This window comes from Schistocerca piceifrons, chromosome 1, assembly GCF_021461385.2.
Source record: "Schistocerca piceifrons isolate TAMUIC-IGC-003096 chromosome 1, iqSchPice1.1, whole genome shotgun sequence".
NCBI classification, from domain to species: Eukaryota; Metazoa; Arthropoda; class Insecta; order Orthoptera; family Acrididae; genus Schistocerca; species Schistocerca piceifrons.
In genome coordinates, this window is record NC_060138.1 from 218242473 (window position 1) to 218262648 (window position 20176).

At 43.4% G+C, this 20176-nt stretch overlaps 1 non-coding gene across 1 annotated transcript; it reads right to left on the minus strand.

The window, feature by feature from the left end:
- Positions 1 to 783: 783 nt before the first annotated feature.
- On the minus strand, positions 784 to 858 carry Trnat-ugu. The gene has a single exon. It is a non-coding gene; the product is annotated as a tRNA-Thr (tRNA).
- Between the last annotated feature and the right edge of the window lie 19318 nt (positions 859 to 20176).

Below are 20176 nucleotides of genomic sequence, written 5' to 3' on the forward strand. Positions count from 1 at the left end.
AGGGTGCGCCCAACCACCGATCTAGACACTCACCAATTTTGACTCTAGGCTAAGTAGGTTAAATGTAGGATAAGCTAGGATAACAAAAATAGTATAGTACTGCAGCGAACAACAACACCGGCCAGCCTGGTGCCAGGGGCACGTTCACCGGGATTAGCTCGGTGAACAGGGCCACCAAGTAGGTTTATACAACGCTGGCACACCTGTAACGCTGCAGGTAGATGTACATTAGCATAAGAAGAATGAAATAGCATAGAAATAGTACAATTGAAATTGAAGTGCCCATAGTGAGAATAAGGAAAACTAACATAGAGTAAGCTGTAGTAGTAACATCAGAATTGTATAAACTAGGACCCACTAATTATATAAGGTGGTGGGTTGATATGTATCATATATATTGAAGAATAAAGAATTTTTTTTTTTTTTTTTAAAAAAAAAAAAAAATAAAGCTTTGTTGTTACGAACATGATTTCTGTACACGTCGACGAATCGAAATCATTTGAGAAATTAATAAAAATTTTAAAAGTTCAATTTCGAGTAGAATACTGGGCAAATGCATCGTTGATAAGTATATTCGATTAAAGCAACATTTATGAAGAAAAATGTGCACCGAGAATCAGATACTGTCTTTTGCTCCTGTATTTTGATCCTCCTGTGATGTAATATTGATAAGTAAATAATTATAAAAATAATTGATTAAATGATTATGAAATGATAATTAAATCGACACCCTAGCTGCAAACAGACGTTGATATACATCATAGGGGACATGTTGAAAATGTGTGCCCCGAACGGGACTCGAACCCGGGATCTCCTGCTTACATGGCAGACGCTCTATCCATCTGAGCCACCGAGGGCACAGAGGACAGTGCGCCTGCAGGGACTTATCACTTGCAAGCTCCCCCTGAGACCCACATTCCGTCCACACCACTACATTTGTAGTGCGCCTAATAGAAGTGCATCAACGCCTCTTTGCAGCTAGGGTGATCATTTAATTATCACATCATTTCTAGCAAAGCTGCATGGTCATCAACAGTAACTGTTCTTTCGGGAACAGATACTACCGTCATATATAGTTAAAATATGGCCTCCCGGCCATTGACCTTCTTGTGCGAACGCACATGCTATGCCCGAACTCGTACGGGACTTGGTAGAGTAATCTTCTAAGAGTAATGAATGATGAGCAAACGTCTATTAGACTCACTACGAATGTAGTGGTGTGGACATGGTGGAAATGTGCGTCTCAGGGGAGCGTGCAAGGGATAAGACCCTGGAGGCGCACTATCCTCTGTGCCCTCGGTGGCTCAGCTGGATACCGGCACGGTAGCTCAGCGTGTTCAGTCAGAGGGCTAGCTGCCTTCTGTAATAAAAAAAACTGAGTTAATGGATTAACAATGAACTGAAACGCGTGTCTTTCGACGTCCGCCCAGAGCAGATACAACGAACGAAAACGAACAACATGAGAGAAAAAAACGATGGATAGAGCGTCTGCCATGTAAGCAGGAGATCCCGGGTTCGAGTCCCGTGCGGGGCACACATTTTCAACATGTCCCCAATGAAGTACATCAACGCCTGTTTGCAGCTAGGGTGTCCATTTAAGTATCATTTCATCATTTCATTTCTAGCAAAGCTGAATGGTCATGAACGGTAACTGTTCTTTCGGGAACAGATACTACCGTCATATATGATTAAATGATTAAACTGTTTGGATGCCATACCTAAACTACCCCAACCAGAAACGTTTTGGATGAGCAACTGCGTTCGATGCATTGGCTCATTTCACTATACCCAGAACATAGAGTTTACTATTACGAGTTAACGATTAACGTTTAACTTCCGATAAATTTCCTGTAAAGTGAGAGCTTGACGTTTAAAGAAACGAACTTTTTCCAGTAACGGATTAACGGTTAGCGAAGTTAATCAAAAAGTTAACGTCGCCTAGCTACGCTTACAAGCGAGTGTACTGCTTGGCGTCAGAATTGTTGTCAGCCGCTGTCGCCGTGTCCGGAATCGCACCTTTAATGGCAGTAGGTTTCGGTAGCACGCTGTTAGTTCCCAGTCGGCACGCAAAGCCCGCACTGCCGAAACTTGGCTGCGCGTAATGGCAGCCGTGTCAGTCAGTCTGTAATCGCCTGACTGCAGCCAGCTACGCGCTGTCATCGCCGCGCAGTGGCCGACTTCTAGTCGCAAAGCGCCGCCACAGGAACCCACAAAGTGCTCTCTAATTTCCCGAAGGCTGCCGCGCGCAAACGTTTAAGATAATCTGTGTGTTAGCTATATATATCGCAACCATTCTGAAACACGGCGCACAGTTTTTAGCACCACTTAACCGCTAAGGTAAACTGATAAACTAATGCATACTTTCAACCATGTATGACATTGCACAACTTCAAACAGTAATCGTTAAATCTTTGGGATTACCGTTTAACGTCACGTATTACGACTGCTGCAAGTTTGACCTACATCTAGATCTACACTGAGCACAGACCCTGAGGGCTAGCTCACATGGTGAAAGAAAAACAACCTCCCATTCACAGGCTTACTTTACCTGCTAGCAACAGGACCATTTACTATAATACAGAGTGAAACACATGCAATGGTGGGTGCTCACTTCAATTTTAAATCGTTTAAATTATGATGTTGTCAAAATTGTTCCAGTTTGTTGCTATTGTAGCTCTTAAAACAGTAAATTGCTACATGTACTTCTCAAATACTCAGACGAACGCTTTTTACGTGGTGCATTTTTCTTAGTAACTGTTTCTGAAGTTAGACTAAAGCAATACGCTAAGCACTCATGCAAAGAAATTATTATTGTGTTGAGACATACTACACTACTGGCCATTAAAATTGCTACACCTAGAAGAAATGTAGATGATAAACGAGTATTCATTGGACAAATATATTATACTAGAACTGACATGTGATTATATTTTCACGCAATTTGGGTGCATAGATCCTGAGAAATCAGTACCCACAACAACCACCTCTGGCCATAATAACGGCCTTGATACGCCTGGGCATTGAGTCAACCAGAGCTTCGATGGCGTGTACAGGTACAGCTGCCCATGCAGATTCAATACGATACTGCGGTGACGAATACTCGCTTCCAATGTGCGTTCACCGCGATGTCGCCAAACACGGATGCGACCATCATGATGCTGTGAACAGAACCTGGATTCATCCGAAAAAATGACGTTATGCCATTCGTGCACTGAGGTTCGTCGTTGAGTACACCATCGCAGGCGCTCCTGTCTGTGATGCAGCGTGAAGGGTAACCGCAGCCATGGTCTCCGAGCTGATAGTCCATGCTGCTGCAAATGTCGTCGAACTGTTCGTGCAGATGGTTATTGTCCTGCAAACGTCTCCATCTGTTGACTCAGGGATCGAGACGTGGCTGCATGATCCGTTACAGCCATGCGGATAAGATGCCTGTCATCTCGACTGCTAGTGATACGAGGCCGTTGGGATCCCGCACGGCGTTTCGTATTACCCTCCTGAATCCACCGATTCCATATTCTGCTAACAGTCACTGGATCTCGACCAACGCGAGCAGCAATGTCGCGACACGATAAACCGCAATCGCGATAGGCTACAATCCGACCTTTATCAAAGTCGGAAACGTGATGGTACGCATTTCTCCTCTTTACACGAGGCATCACAACAACGTTTCACCAGGCAACGCCGGTAAACTGCTGTTTGTGTATGAGAAATCGGTTGGAAACTTTCCTCATGTCAGCACGTTGTAGGTGTCGCCACCGGCGCCAACCTTGTGTGAATGCTCTGAAAAGTTAATTATTTGCATCTCACAGCATCTTCTTCCTGTCGGTTAAATTTCGACTCTGTAGCACGTCATCTTTGTGGTGTAGCAATTTTAATGGCCAGTGGTGTATTATTGTGTTGAGACATATTATAAGTTCCATTGTTATTGTATTAAAATCTTTGAAGCGTGACTCACGTCATAATTTGGGGTGACAGCAAGCTATAGTAGGTGCTAGTGGAGGGGGTAAGCGGACGTTAGCCGAACCACTGAACAAGATCTGGACTGCGCTGTGTAACGGAAGGTACTTCTGGTACCGATATCATTTTCCTCCCTCCCCTCATTTTCCTCCCTCCCCTGTTGCATCTGCCAGTAGCACGTGAGAATAATTATGGTCGTTAAACTTCCGTATCAGCTTTAATATCTCTGATTTCGTTGTAATGGTCATTTTGAGAGACGTAAAGGGAGGAACTAGTATGTTACCAGGCTCTTCTTCGAACGCATGCTCTCGAAATTTCAGCACAAAAAAAATGGCTCTGAGCACTATGGGACTTAAAATCTGAGGTCATCAGTCCCCTAGAACTTAGAACTACTTAAACCTAACTAACCTAAGGACATCACACACATCCATGCCCGAGGCAGGATTCGAACCTGCGACCGCAGCGGTCGCGCGGTTCCAGACTGTAGCGCCTAGAACCGCTCGGCCACCAAGGCCGGCGAAATTTCAGCACAGAATCTATCTGTGCTATCTCTGTAATTGCAACGCATCTCTTGCAGCGTTCGTCACTGGGGTCTGTAGAGCATCTCCGTAACTTTTCGCGCCGACTAAATGGTCCAGTGATTTCTGTTATTTTTTTCTGTTTGCTTGCAGGATGCCACCTCTCTAAAGCTACTTTTTGGAAATGTATATATATTCCAATAAATTAACCAGTCTTTTTTGTGTCTTCTTTGTGAAAAGCGTGTGCAAAATGGTATGCTTGCAATCCCTTAAATTGAAGTGACTTGACAAATTATTTTGCGATGTCTTATTTAAAGACACGTTACTAACAGTACATTCACATTTGCACAGCGTTGGCATGATGATGAAGCTAACTGCTATAGTCCTGTGAAGCCCTGAAGACAAAATTGTGCTCCAAAATGTAAATTCGTGAAATAAATGCGGAATTGTAAGACAGTTGACGGAATTTTTCGTTTAATTATCGGTTGATTTCACTTCCTTTTTTACTTATCCTTTCATTTTTTTTCCATTTGGTCAATTTTGATGTCAATACGAATTACTCGTGCATGTAACTTTCAATACGTTTCCATATTCTTATGTAGTTAACTGTTCTTTATATGCTACCATGTGCAGGAATTTGATATTTAATGGGAGCTTCGATATATCTGTGTTGCGCATCTTATTTTCTTGTTCCACTGTCTTAATAGCACGGCAATTAGCGTAGCAATTCTGAGCTGTTGCACACTGTGAAAACTATGAAGATCATTATTAAGCATTACATTTTTACGATACGATGCAATAATCGAATGATCTGTCTTAAACATTGTCTTACAACGTATCAAACTTCTGGAATTAACCAAAAAGCCTGTATATTATAACTGAATAACATCTGTTGATTTTCATATTATTAGGAATCACAGTCATCTAGAGTTCGCCATTTGAATGTTATTTTCTTTTCTTTTGGACAGTATTGCAATGTCGTTGCTCTGTTACTATTTTCCACTAGCGTTGATATGATCACCCCTATATGATAAGCCGGCCGGGGTGGCCGAGCGGTTCTAGGCGCTACGGTCTGGAACCGCGCGACCGTTACGGTCGCGGGTTCGAATCCTGCCTCGGGCATGGATGTGTGTGCTGTCCCTAGGTTAATTAGGTTTAAGTAGTTCTAAGTTCTAGGGGACTGATGACCTCAGATGTTAAGTCCCATAGTGCTCAGATCCATGTGAACCATTTTTTGAACCTATATGATAAATTATGAACATAATATTCGTGATATGTCTTACTGCATGCAGTGTAACTATTTGTAAAGGGTAATAATCAGTCGCTTGAGAATGTCTGCAGAGCAACGAAATTACAGTAGAGTTCTAAAGGAAATATATAACCGCAAATGTCAAAAGCATTGCCAGTTACATAAATAAGCTAAATTTATCGAAAGAAACACTTCATATCATTTTGAAAGTGCTATGAATTTATCACGGTATCCAGCAACGCGAAATCTATCCAAGTTGCTCAATTACAGTCGCTAATCTCCGAAATCACATCGAGTCTTGCGCTTGTCGAACGACTGTACCATCCATGTATCTGTTCTACATGCAACAGCGATCCCCATTTTTTTAATTTCAGCCTCATTTTAATTTCAGCCTCACATTGTGAGTGTGTTTTGCATCAACGTCACATCATCAGCCGTCAACCAAGTAAATCCACAAGGGCGCAACAGCTAATTTAGATATAACGGCTACTATTGTGGCTTTATTGGCATGCAATTGTTTCCCTGTAACTTTAATAAAATTGACTTTTCAGAACCCGATTTTGTTGTAGGCAACAAAGGACCTCCGTGGCGCCTGATAGTGCATTTAATTATACATTCTCGTCACGAACAAACCTTCGTTTGATGAATTAGGCCTACTTTTCATACTTTGTTTCACTGTTGGAAGGTTACTGAACCGTCCGTCCAAAAGGTAGGGACACTGACTTTATTCCTGGCGTATAAGCGTCGTCAGAGCAGCGACTACGGTGGCTGTTTGAATTAACAATTATAAACAACATATGTATATTCGACCCTTCAGTTGTGAGCAGGCAGTGTTAAATAGTTGACGTGCAACCATTCTTGTGTCATAAGCCTCTATGGAGCAGATATCTATATCAGCTGTTCAAGATATCTCCAGAATGTTTTGAAGGAGATAAACGTGTATGCAGATTTTGTTCGATGTCCATTATAATTATCCGGGCTGTTATGCCGTGGTCGGTTGATGAATTCTATGTCAATTCCCAACGTTTCGTCTCCGACTGCGGGAGACATCTTCAAGGGGGTCCGTAGCTTGGTGGAAGGTCCAACACACCCACTGGCTCGCTACTGACTGTAGCTACAGCCCCCTTGAAGATTCTCCCGCAGTCGGAGACGAAACGTTGGGAATTGACACAAATTCATCAACCGACCACGGCGTAACAGCCCGGTTAATTATAATGGACATGATATTTCCGGCCGTGAAAGTCTACATTTTAGTATCAGATTTTGTTCCACACACCTTGACTCCTAAACAAAAAAGGCTCTTGGACGTCTGTCGTGGGTTGATTGAAATGCAAACCGCGAGCAGCTCATAGCTGCAAAAAAACCATCGCGGGTGACGCGACTTGATGTTACCAGTACGAAGCTACCATAAAATGACAAAGCGCAGAAATTCACATGAGAGGGCAACGCATTCACGACATAAACGACATTCAATACAACGTAAAGCGCGAGTTGAACAACATCCCAAAAGTAGGACGTTTCCGACAGTTTAACGTAGTCGTATGCACGTCCTGTGGGTTGTGCTCAAGTAGTCGGGGGTAGTAAGTAGAACACTTGAAGCATTAAAACCAACGTCTTAAATTTTCTGTGTCATATATTAATGCAGTCTCCGAACAATTTTTGACTGACGAGGTATAATGCCCACAATTAATCCAGCGGGCTGGGCATCTGAGTAGTATCTCAGCTGGGATTCCCGGTAATTTATCATACCTCACTTAGATGGTCGATGAAGCGGCTAAGGAGACTGCTTACCCTCAATTATGTCCACATTTGTGCTAGTAAGCGCTTCCAGGTCTGTTTGCGCGTCATCCTGTAGAATCGCTGCTGGCTGTCTTCATTAGCGGCAGGTACGGGTCTCTCCTGCCAGCGTGCCTTGGCCCGCTCCAAAAACGCGCGCGACATTCCGATCACCGTCTGATACCCGCCCAGGGTTGTCCACCGCAGTCCGCGCCCACTGATGGGTATACCTTTCCCAAAGCGCTCTTCTTGGCATCTGGTATCTAGTTGTCGTTTTCAGTAACCAGCCAACTAGAAGCTTTGTGGATGACTCACGAGTGGTTTTTGTATAATGATGACAAAACTTCAGAACTTTCACAGTTCACTAGTACAGACTACAAGTACAGGTAAATGCATTTTAAATTTAGTAAGCCCGGAAGACCGTCGCCATGACTTCACCGTTTGAGGGTGCGGCTTGGAACTTTTTCTTCGAAGCGCAGGTGGTGGCGCACCACTGCATGGATTGCTGTTTTGTTTCCGGTTCGAAATGATGAGCCCATGATTCATCGCCCCTGACTATGTTCGACAAGAAATTGTCACGGTCAGCATCGTAACTCGTAAGCAATTCCGCGCAGATAGTCCTTCGTTGCTTTCTACGATCTTCTGTCAGCAGCTTTGAGTATCCAACTCGTGGACGAGTGTGTCAGCAACACAAACAGAGACGACTAGTTGAGCAGCGAGGTGTCTGTGATCTGTTGATCGTCTCAAATGAGAGTGTCCACACGTTCCAACACTGCAGGAGCTACAGCTCTGTGTGGCCGGCCGGCATGCTTGACATCAGACAGGTTTGTCCGACCTTGGTGCGGTAACGACAGAGGTCTCACCCGAAAACTCGCCGTGCTTTTGTTCACTGCCAGGTCTCCGTAGGCATTCTGCAAGCGCTTTCAATATCTACGGAGCCCTGATTCTCCGCCAAAAGAAAGTCAGTGACGGCTCTCTGCTTGGAATGCTTCTTCGCTACAGACGCCAATGTGAAGGCAACGTATAGCTCCGCCACCGATGGGAACCTCACGAAACTATAGGGAGTGAAGCAGGAATATTCCACGATTTCCCACAACAAATCTAGAATTTTTTACGGAAATTGGCCGAGAAAAAAAGTGTTGCATTACTCTCTGAATGCCTGTCGAACATTTATCCTACCGTGAGACAAGAGCGTCAATGTTTTCATGGAAAAATGTTTGCGTTTGCCTACGGAACCATGATTGTACAGAGGTGTGCACCTCTTCGTCCGAAGTCGACGGTCACCAGTATCTTTTTTTTTTCGGGCCCCACAAAATGGAAATCACACGGGGATGCATCGGAACTGTATAGAAAATGTGTAAGGGCTTCCCAGTAAAACCTCTGCAGCGCAGTCGAAACAGCCTTGCCAAAATGTAGGCTGGCGCTGAAGAAAGACATTCGTAGCTGCCGATTTGCTTCGTACGAAGAAGTGCACGCTTGGGTACAAACATGGCTCCATAGATAGTAGCAAACATTTCTCCATGAAGGCATTGACCATTTTGTCTCACAGTTGGATAAATGTATTAACAGTTACGGCGATTACTTTTGAAATAATAAACAATTTATCTACGTTTTATCCACGTGTCTCATTTTCATTTGACTGCCGTTATATAGGCGACAGTTAGTCTTATAACATGCTGAGTGAGTCGTTTCAAAGGTCGGAGGAAGACAGTGGTATAGCACCTATAATAGAACCATAGCTAGCAAAGCTCTGTGGTCATAAAGGACAGCTTTACTCACCTAATACCTTCAAATCAGCACTAACGGCGTATCGCGTTTATACAAAGCTTCTGCTGTAACTGTACACTTAGAATCAATTATCACCATAAGAATATCTGAATAAGAGATTTAAACATCACTTGTGATTGAGTGCTTTCTCGTCTTATGTATGAGGGAGCGACTCTCTAGAAACTACACAATGGATTTTTGTCCGAGTTTTCATAGCCAAACGAAGAGTGTGGAATGGATAGTTGGCTATCAAACTGACCAGCATGGCACCCAGTTTTTTTCAGAAAAAAGGGGAGAATTTAATTGCTTTTAAATGCTCAGAAAAACTAAGAAAAACTTAGTGATCTGAGGGAAATTTGAAGTATTTCACGAACACCTGCTACTGTGTCAAATATATCAAATCACAGCATAAATTGAAATGTCCTTGCTTTCTCTTGATCTATATATTTTTAAATATAATAGAATACCGATCGATATATAAATATATTATATTTTATACTTTCACGATTAAACTGAAAAATAAAAAATTGAAAAAGGTCATATTTTGTGTAGTGATTTGCCTAAAATCCAGAAATAACACAGATTAGAGGATCATTTGAGTTGCCTTCGAATGATGCCGATTGAGAGTTTAAACTGCAATGTTTAACTTATAATCTTAGAATTTTAGGGTAGTAGAAGATATTTGTCTGGTGTAATTTCACTCGGTCATCTCCTTAAATCACTAACATATCAATTGCTGTACACGAATTCGAGAATCATTCAAAGGCACATCAAAGTTTCTCTAATCATTTCATTTCTTGATGTTAATGATTATTTATAATAAGCATCGGATGCAATAATGCTGTACTCTAATATGAAGAAGGCCGCTGTTCGAGTCTGTATTGTGATATACAAGTTGTATGAAAACAATTTCGCAAATGAAATCTGTGATTGTATCGTTCTTTGCGCTGGAACTAATGACATATGATGTCTACGTAGGCAGATCTTCACACGGATTCCTGGATGATTCTGTTCGAACATGTCAACGCTAGTCACATCAAATATTCGAAAAGACAAAGCGACTCGAAGTTCTCACCCTACTGGCCATAATTATCGCAAGTAGAAGAATACTTGGAAATAGCCCTAGAAGGCCATTAGCTGAGTGAGTTATTCGAGGACATATCAAAGACTTCCTCCTAATATATGTCCTGCAACACGAAAGAACGAAACAGGAGTGCTAAGCGCGTGACTGAACTCTTCGTGACACTGTAGCTTTACTGAATCGATAAGTCACTTCGAGGAGGACACAAAAAGGCTAACGGAGCAGTTTTCACGCTCCATTAAACACGAATGTGTTGCCAAGCTTATCACAGTAACGCTTACTTCAGCAAAAGTCGCAACCAGCAAACTTTTTTGAAAACGCTATGTTTTTCTTCACTCTGTACACCTTACTTAGGAGAATTAATCCAAGGAAAAGAACTATATGGTGGTGGAATGAGAGCGTTTACATGTTTTTTTCAACGTTCTCAGTAAACCGGACGCGTCAGACAGTGATTCCAAACTAATTCATTGCGCGTTCAGCTTGACAGCTCTCGCTATTCTTCCCGAATACCTCAGTCCTGTATTTTTTATGTTTGTCATCGCATCGGCGGTAACTGACAGAACACTCGCCGAAATTTGACAGGCGTGGCCCGTATCCGTGTTTACGAGTGAGGATGCCACCTCCCAAACACTTTGCTAAATCAGAGCTGAGTGACGTAATTTTATCTAGCCTCCGGTCAGCAAAACTAAGAGCGACTAACTACTCATCACGAGGTACATTAGGACCTCGGCTAAACAACTTGGTTTCCAAAAGAGTCCTCGCCACAATCTTCTAGCTAAAATGGGAATAGATATCCTACTCGCCAGGGACACCCTGTGGAACATGTGAACGTTGTAGGTAGTGAAGCTTGTGCGAAGGTGCTGACAGTTCTGCAAAGCGCAAGACAGTTCAGTTACTTTTTTACTTTCACGTTCACTGGCTTCGCCAACTCACAACCAGACCGTCACATTACAAGCTAACATAGACCTCAATAAGCTACAGGTCAGCCCGTCACCAAAACTGCGTTTTTAGTTTCCATATTCGTTGTCTTCGCCAACTGACAACCAAACTTTCACATTCCAACGTAACCTAGACCTTGTCTGAAGATGAAGATGGTCAGACTAACTCGAAACTGTGGAAAACAAAATAAAGTACTCTAACACAAATTACAGGTTGCAGTTGTTTCCACCTTTTCAAATCGACTAAAACTAATTCTTAATAAAAGTACACTGCACTGCTAGACAGAGAAGAAATATTCCTTGAGGCTACCTGCCAAATGCCACTTATGCTATCAAGAACTCCAGGCTACGCAGAATTCTCTCTCCGTAGGATCCCCACCCGGCGAAGGGACTCGGTTGTATATACGAGCAACTTTAACTCCTACGAACGAGGAGGCCCTATGCTGTTCGTTAACACACTGACTTGTATAGACACTTGTACTGTAAACAAAGGTCACGTTTTGAGGAACTATTTTGATGTTCACCTCTTTAGTACGCTGTATGTAGATGTACCCACAGAAGAAAATACAGAGTTGTTTCGAAAGTAACGGTGACGTCGCGAACGTCAAACTTCCTCATCAATACGGAAATGACATGACAGCTCTTCTGCGAAGAGGGAGAGAGCTGTTTATCTCAGGCGCACGATGTGTCGTGCGAGAAGCGTCTGTCACGTTGTGCCACTTCTTCCGTAATGGATGACAAATCCTTTTCTTCCTTTTGCAGTCGTAGTGGACACCAGCTGACCGCGGTATCGCCATTGTAGCCGCTCAGACTGCCTCTGCTCTTGCACCGGCAGTTCTGGTACAGCCACGTAGCGCATTCTGTTATCGCACATGCCAGGGCGGTATCGACCTATCCTCTAGATACGGTCAGTGAAGTACTCGGTATTACGAGCTGCCTACCGCTGCTCGTTTGCGTGAGGAGATCATTTATACCCTGTCGGAATTTACGCTAGACACAATTTCCACTTTTCCGCCACGTGTGATGCATCACTATAGATCCACTTTGTTCAGCTAGTGGAGCAACGGTACGTATCACATACGTCGGAATTAGTCAAGTTATCTAACAGGTGAAGGACGTGACGATTTGGTAGTGGGGCCACCAGAAATGTCCGTAGACAAATTCACCGCATAGGCTTCAGCTGTCGTTTACTGGCAACACACCATATGCCTTCCCATGCGTTTTGGCCACTGTGTTGTTGCAAACAATGAACAACCAACTAACAGTTTAGACTGTGCAGTCTCGTTAACATGGATGAGATGAGCGTGAGTGGTGGATGGTTGAAGATTGGTATGGGTGGGGGAACAGAAATATGGTTTGCCATCTAAAATATTTTTCTGTTGTATGTTTCATTACTGAACGTACAGTGTATGGCATTCGTTCTTTACGCATGCTAGTGTGACACAAGACGAACGAAGTTATTCGTGTCACAAAGACACTATATTTCGCGGCATTTTAGTGTGTGAATACTTTTCCGTCTTTAACTGTGATAAGCTGTGACAGCGTTCATCAAAAATCAATCAAGTCACTGGATGAGGGAAAGCAGTTTACCTTCAAATCGACTCCGTCAGGATGAGCGCAGTTGTTCTATTTGATTATGAATTTATGCCTACTGCATATGTATTAACTTACGCTTAGTTAATTGACCTCCAGATAGCAGAGATTATCATGCCTATAGTGAATATTAGCATTGTTTGTCAGCATCAAAAATTGAATTGTAGCCTCAGTTTCCTGAATTTTATGCGGACCACCATGAAACTGCTCATGGTTGAGTCTGTTGCACGTAGGAAAGAGACAACGTCAGAAAATTGTAACGAGATGTAGGAAGATTTGTATAACAATTAGTAAAGGCTTACAAGTGGCTCGTAATATAAAAAAAGTAATGCATGGAACGTTAACAGGGGCTGTAATCCATTAGAGTTTGATGAAACTAGTCAGTCTCTTGTAAAAGTCACAACACATCTTGAATCTTACGTTTAGAGAAAAGATAAAATGGAACGAACACTTGAAATCGGTAGAATAGGCGACTGATGTCTGGCCCAAAGATATTCCGAATATTGTCTGCCCATACCGTAACTGGTCTGTTTAGTCACAGAGTAGTCCATGCAGATCCTGCTCCAATCGCTACACGGTTCTAGGCGCTACAGTCTGGAACCGCGCGACCGCTACGGTCGCAGGTTCGAATCCTGCCTCGGGCATGGATGTGTGTGATGTCCTTAGGTTAGTTAGGTTTAACTAGTTCTAAGTTCTAGGGGAATGATGACCTCAGAAGTTAAGTTCCATAGTGCTCAGAGCCATTTGAACCATTTGAGCCAATCGCTAGAAGAATAACATTACATATCATATAGGGATTTAATGCTAAATTCCCGGGAATAAACGTCCCAAGAAGATTCCGACAACATTACTTTTAGATATTTCTCGAGGTATGACCATGATGGTAAACTCTGAACTTGACCAGAGGCTTGGCAACAGATTCTTCCCGGTCGCCCTTCCGAGCCGAACGGGAGGAATAGAACTAACAGCGACAGATGTACCCTTCGCAGCACACTGGATATTGTCTTGCGGACTTTCGATTCGCAAGGGCGATCATAAAGTTTCCTTTCGAAGGCCTTGCAATCCAGAAGCCGCATGCCAATTAGGCAAAACTGTTGTGAACATTGAGGCAACCATCCCACCGGCGCACCAGATTAGAAGAAGCCCGTTTGTTGAGATATCTTGTTCTGCTGCGTGGTGAAGTCCGTAGCTGTCTGCTGCACATCCTCATCCGGCAAGAGTCGTCGACCGTTCTAGACCATTTCAGGGAACCGAAGGTATGATGGTCGCATAGCGAGAGAAGTGCATGGAGTTATGGGAGGAAGAATGGCTGGCGCTGACGGCCAGTAAACTGCGGTTGGTGAGGTCAACAACTCGGCCGTGGCGTTCCTCCTGCCGGTTGCTCAGGCGGGAAGAAGTGACCCTCACGTGTCTTCGGATTGGGCACTGTCCTCTCACACATAGCTTTCTATTACGGGGGGAGTATGCCCCGATTTGTGATGCTTGTGGTGTCCACGTCTCTGTCCGGCAAATTTTAACAGACTGCATTTTATACCTCGATGCAAGGGCAGAAGCACAAGTTGATGGGGATCTGCGCTATGTTTTAGCTAATGATGAAATGTGTGTGTCTAGGGTTTTAAGGTTTTGTGATGTGTCTGGAATTTCTAAAATCATTGGGGGAAGTGGCAACAAAACGACTATTCACGTTGGTGTGTAGAATATATGAGTCTGGCGATATACCATCTGACTTTCGGAAAAGCATCATCCACACAATTCCGAAGACGGCAAGAGCTGACAAGTGCGAGAATTATCGCACAATCAGCTTAACAGCTCATGCATCGAAGCTGCTTACAAGAATAATATACAGAAGAATGGAAAAGAAAATTGAGAATGCGCTAGGTGACGATCAGTTTGGCTTTAGGAAAAGTAAAGGGACGAGAGAGGCAATTCTGACGTTACGGCTAATAACGGAAGCAAGGCTAAAGAAAAATCAAGACACTTTCATAGGATTTGTCGACCTGGAAAAAGCGTTCAACAATATAAAATGGTGCAAGCTGTTCGAGATTCTGAAAAAAGTAGGGGTAAGCTATAGGGAGAGACGGGTCATATACAATATGTACAACAACCAAGAGGGAATAATAAGAGTGGACGATCAAGAACGAAGTGCTCGTATTAAGAAGGGTGTAAGACAGGGCTGTAGCCTTTCGCCCCTACTCTTCAATCTGTACATCGAGGAAGCAATGATGGCAATAAAAGAAAGGTTCAGGAGTGGAATTAAAATACAAGGTGAAACGAAAGCAATGATACGATTCGCTGATGACATTGCTATCCTGAGTGAAAGTGAAGAAGAATTAAATGATCTGCTGAACGGAATGAACAGTCTAATGAGTACACAGTATGGTTTGAGAGTAAATCGGAGAGAGACGAAGGTAATGAGAAGTAGTAGAAATGAGAACAGCGAGAAACTTAACATCAGGATTGATGGTCACGAAGTCAATGAAGTTAAGGAATTCTGCTACCTATGACGGACGGAACAAGGAGGACATCAAAAGCAGACTCGCTATGGCAAAAAAGGCATTTCTGGCCAAGAGAAGTCTACTAATATCAAATACCGGCCTTAATTTGAGGAAGAAATTTCTGAGGATGTACGTCTGGATTACAGCATTGTATGATAGTGAAAAATGGGCTGTGGGAAGACCGGAACAGAAGAGAATCGAAGCATTTGAGATGTGGTGCTACAGACGAATGTTGAAAATTAGGTGGACTGATAAGGTAAGGAATGAGGAGGCTCTACGCAGAATCGGAGAGGAAAGGAATATGTGGAAAACACTGATAAGGAGAAGGGACAGGATGATAGGACATCTGCTAAGACGTGAGGGAATGACTTCCATGGTACTAGAGGGAGCTGTAGAGGGCAAAAACTGTAGAGGAAGACAGAGATTGGAATATGTCAAGCAAATAATTGAGGACGTAGGTTGCAAGTGCTACTCTGAGACGAAGGGGTTAGCACAGGAAAGGAATTCGTGGCGGGCCGCATCAAACCAGTCAGTAGACTGACGACAAAAAAAAAAAAAAAAAAAAAAAAGTGTCTGGACTCTGGCCTAAACTTTTAGGCGACATGTTTTAGTGTATTGCAAAGTGGCTGGCTCGTCGCTTTTTTCCTTGCGGTCAACCAGCCACTTCCATCTGCTATATTGTTTTAGCTCTCTCTATCACTTTCTTCCTGTGTTGTCCATGTAATACTGCTGGCGGCATGCTTCGTCCAACGCATCGGTGTGGGTAGGCACATATTTTTCCAAGATCGTTACCTGTGTTTTACGTTCTGTTTTATCTTACTGTTCTGAGTGTTTTCTTGACACCCGTCTCAATCTGTTACTGAGCGGGCGCTGAAGACCTTGCCGTCGTGCGCCCATACAACCCTCTCCATCCATCCATCATCCATCAGAGATCAGGACTACAGGGCGGGTGCTCGGGTATCTCCATAATCGATTAGATTAGCCTCCCAGATCGACCGCCGTTTTGTTCCGAATCGCAATCAGTACGGAACTTGGCGCACCATTCCAAAATACTGATACACACATTCTTCATTCTCCGATGGATGTCTACCGGTGTTTGGTCAAAGGCAGCTACGAAAACAATAATAGCACGTTCGTTTTGTTTGGATGCATTTGGTAATAGTGTCGATATAGTTTACGTTTCCGTGTTTATCGCACGCGCGTTGGAAAGACACGAATGCTACGCGTATCCTTTGCCCTCATATCTGTGCTTTTATATCATCATCGAATTCGGACTATGTTTCATATACGCTGGAGCAACCCACTCAAACGGAAACTTTTTGGTTGCCCATTACACAAGCAAGAGTTCAAAGCAGTTTCCAGGCCAAAGTTAATGTTAGTTCGAAGAGTAGTAGCGTTGGTCCGTGGTAAGGAGGCATAGGCAAGTGTCCTGAGGTAGAGGAAACCCGCGCTGGCTATCTCTCACCCTATTTCACCATTTTCCGCTATTTTATTTTCCCGCTCCGTGACAAGACGGCGGCCAGGATTCGAAGGGCGGGCTGAGTGAGTCGCCAAGCGGCGCCCTGCGATGCCCGATGCGCTGACAGCTACACTTAATTGGCAGTTTTGTCGCTTGAAGGATTGGACTGGCGTCGCGGTCCCCGACACGTCACCGAAACCTGTTCTGCCCGCCGGCTCCGCTTCTTCCAGTTTCAGCCGCGTTCCTGCGCCTTTCTCTCGCTTTTATTTCTGTCTCCTCCCCCTCTTTTTTCCCCACCCCTTCCCTTTTTTGTTACTCCTACTCCGGCTTTTAGTCCCGTGAAATGTCTTTCCAATGTTTCCCATGGCAGGACGCGTGAGTGATGCCTTGTATTCTCGAGTTCTCCACATTAGGTCTCCGAAGGAGGACATTTTGGTTCTGTTTTTAGGTCTTTCATTTGGGACGTCGGCTACAGCGGCTGCCGAGAATGTTTTCGGCCAGGTCATTTGAATAAGACAAAGACGACTAGCGAGCATAAATCGGCTTGGGTGTGGCTTCGATCCGGGCTTTTTCACTCGGATTAATTCGAATCCGTCAGCTTGGAAGCCTACCCTGGCACGCCTGACTTGCCGGTAGCTCTTCGGCTAGCAAACGTGTGAGTTGCGTGGTAGATATGATGTTGCAGTAATTTATCTCTTTTTTTTTTAGAGGGGGGTTGGGTAAAGAGAGGGGAGGCGGACTATCTAGTACAAGAAGCTTGCTCCCGATGCGCCTGCCGTGCGGGTTCCGCGTAGTGCTCTCGCTGGCACGTACGGCGGACCGCCCGTGGCAGATCGCCACACACAAGGACATTGCCCCTGCTCTTATTTTATCCGATTCTATCAAGACCGCTTATTACTACTGGTTTGAAAGCTCTCTACGGTGCATAGCGGTCCGCGCATGAGATACGCGCCGACCTCGTAGCCGAGCAGCCAAGGTGATGGAGTATCATGGCTGTACGATGAACGTGCCAGGCATAGACGTCAGTTTGTCTTAGAGATTCGCGCAGTTTTACAAATTTTTAAATGTCTTCTGCTCGAAGTTATCCCGTAAAAACTGAGCAGACAACCGCAAAACGTATTCCAGTTTCCAGACCTTCTACACGAATTTTTGGAATATACTTAGCACGTTTGTGTAGATACAGCTGACGCGTTTCTTCTTCAGGACAAAAAAAAAATGAAATTAAATCTACGCATAGTGCTCGAAATCATCGCCGTCTTCATTTTCCCTTTATTCAGCACCAGGCCGTGTTGGGACATTAGTGGTGTTCTCTACTTTCTTCTGTCTATCCAACGTCCTTCTTTTGTAATTGTTTTGTTCCAGCCTAGATTCTTTCTTATTAAAATCGTCTTTATTGAGCCAATAAATTTAGCTCTAGGTCTCCCTCCTACCCTCAAATCTGGCCTCCATCATTCGGTTTGGTAGTCTTCCATCTTCCATTCTCTTTGCATGTGCACACCACTAATTTCATATTATAGGCCTACTGACGACAGAAAGTCCTAAGCTGAATATTTGCAGTCGAAACTGTTGGCAGAAAATGGGTATATCAAGCATTCAAAATGTTGTCTTACGTCGTTTGATGGTGGGTGCCAACCCAAAACACTTCTTGGTATAAATAAAAAAAATGATGGTTGCTGTATTTTTTTCAAGTAATTTAATTAGCATCCATGGAACTTACCCACAGTTCTCGCGGATAAATTAATACTGTGCAGAGTAGCGATCAGTTGGCAGCTACATCTTTGGTTGGTTGGTTGGCTGGCTGATTCGGGCGAGGGGACCAAACAGCGAGGTCATCAGTCCCATGGGATTAGATAAGGATGGGCAGGAAGGTGGCTGTGCCTTTTCAAAGGAACCATCCCGACATTTACCTGAAGCGATTTCGGGAAATCACTGGAAACATAAATCAGGATGAACGCATGCGGGTTTGAACCGTCGTCCTCCAGAATGCGAGTCCAGTACGCTAACCACTGCGGCACCTCACTCGGTGGTTACATCTTTATCATAAACAATGTGTCCAAATACTAAGGCCAAATAATTGTAATTACGGAGTTCAGTTCTGTCAGTACACGATCTTGTAATGAAATAAGACACTTCTAGCAGTTACTATAACCATATGTCGATGCTACTCGTAGAATGTCTTAAGTTGTTCGTGTCAATAAAAGAGCTGCATATCATTTCCGACCAACCCTTCTTTTATCTGACAACTCTCAGTTTGGCACCATATAGCTTCTATGTAATTTGGGTCATCTTGTATGTCCTACTTCTGAAGTAAAGACAATGTGTAGGTAATAAACCTTTTTGTGCCTTGAGCGTTTTCCTCCATCTTTATTCACTCTGAAGCAATTTTATTATTTTAATGCTTACTCATAACGCCTTTATTATGCAACGACTTTTGTCCGTTTACATTTGGCAGCATTTGTCTGCTTGATGACCCACGCGTTAGTCTATAGATTTTTGTGTTATCCTACCAACAAGAGGAGAAATTAGCCTCGCTATGTTCAGAGCTGAACAATCTACCGACGTTTTCCACTGAATTGTCGGTCTGTATCTCCTCTGAATATTTTGCTGTATCACTTTTCTTTATTTCTTTTCTTCAAATCAGTCTTAAATGTAAAGAGTACAATCAGTATTATTATCAACTATATTATTTGGGGTTAGAATATGTAATCAGTGGCCACACTTAGAGCGACTGCAGGCTCCTCAGAATAAAGTTTTCAGGGTTACAACGGTCGGTCCCCGCTGTAACCTATTACTTACTACAACGATCAAATCATAAGAAACTTAACACAATTCATACGAAATCTACAACTAAGTCCCACGACCTTATTCGTTGGGTCAAGAACCTAATTCGCTTCATAAACATCCGAAGATGACTCTCACACTTTAGGGAGGAACACACATTTATAGACTACGCAAACAATTATACTTTACACAATCATATGGTCATTTTCTACTCATCCATAGCACAGTCCGAAGTGGAACTGTCGTTAAGTCCTATGCAGTCCCAGCTAGATATTTCTAATCCTTACGTCTCTCTGGGACTAAAACAGAGTGTTTGTGTAAGAACTTCTGTTAGTCGAACATACGAAGGATATATAAAAATTGGGCTCCTAGGCTACTTAGTCAATGAGCATATTCCATGGAGATGCTCTGAGAAGATGAGTGGAATCTTTTGAAAGAAAACAATAACTGCGATGACTGGTTGTTGATATTAGAGAGTAAATGATAGTTATAGTTGGGGAAATCTTTTTAATGACTTTATCGCAATTTTTCCTCAAGAACGTAAGACAAAAGAAAAATTAAA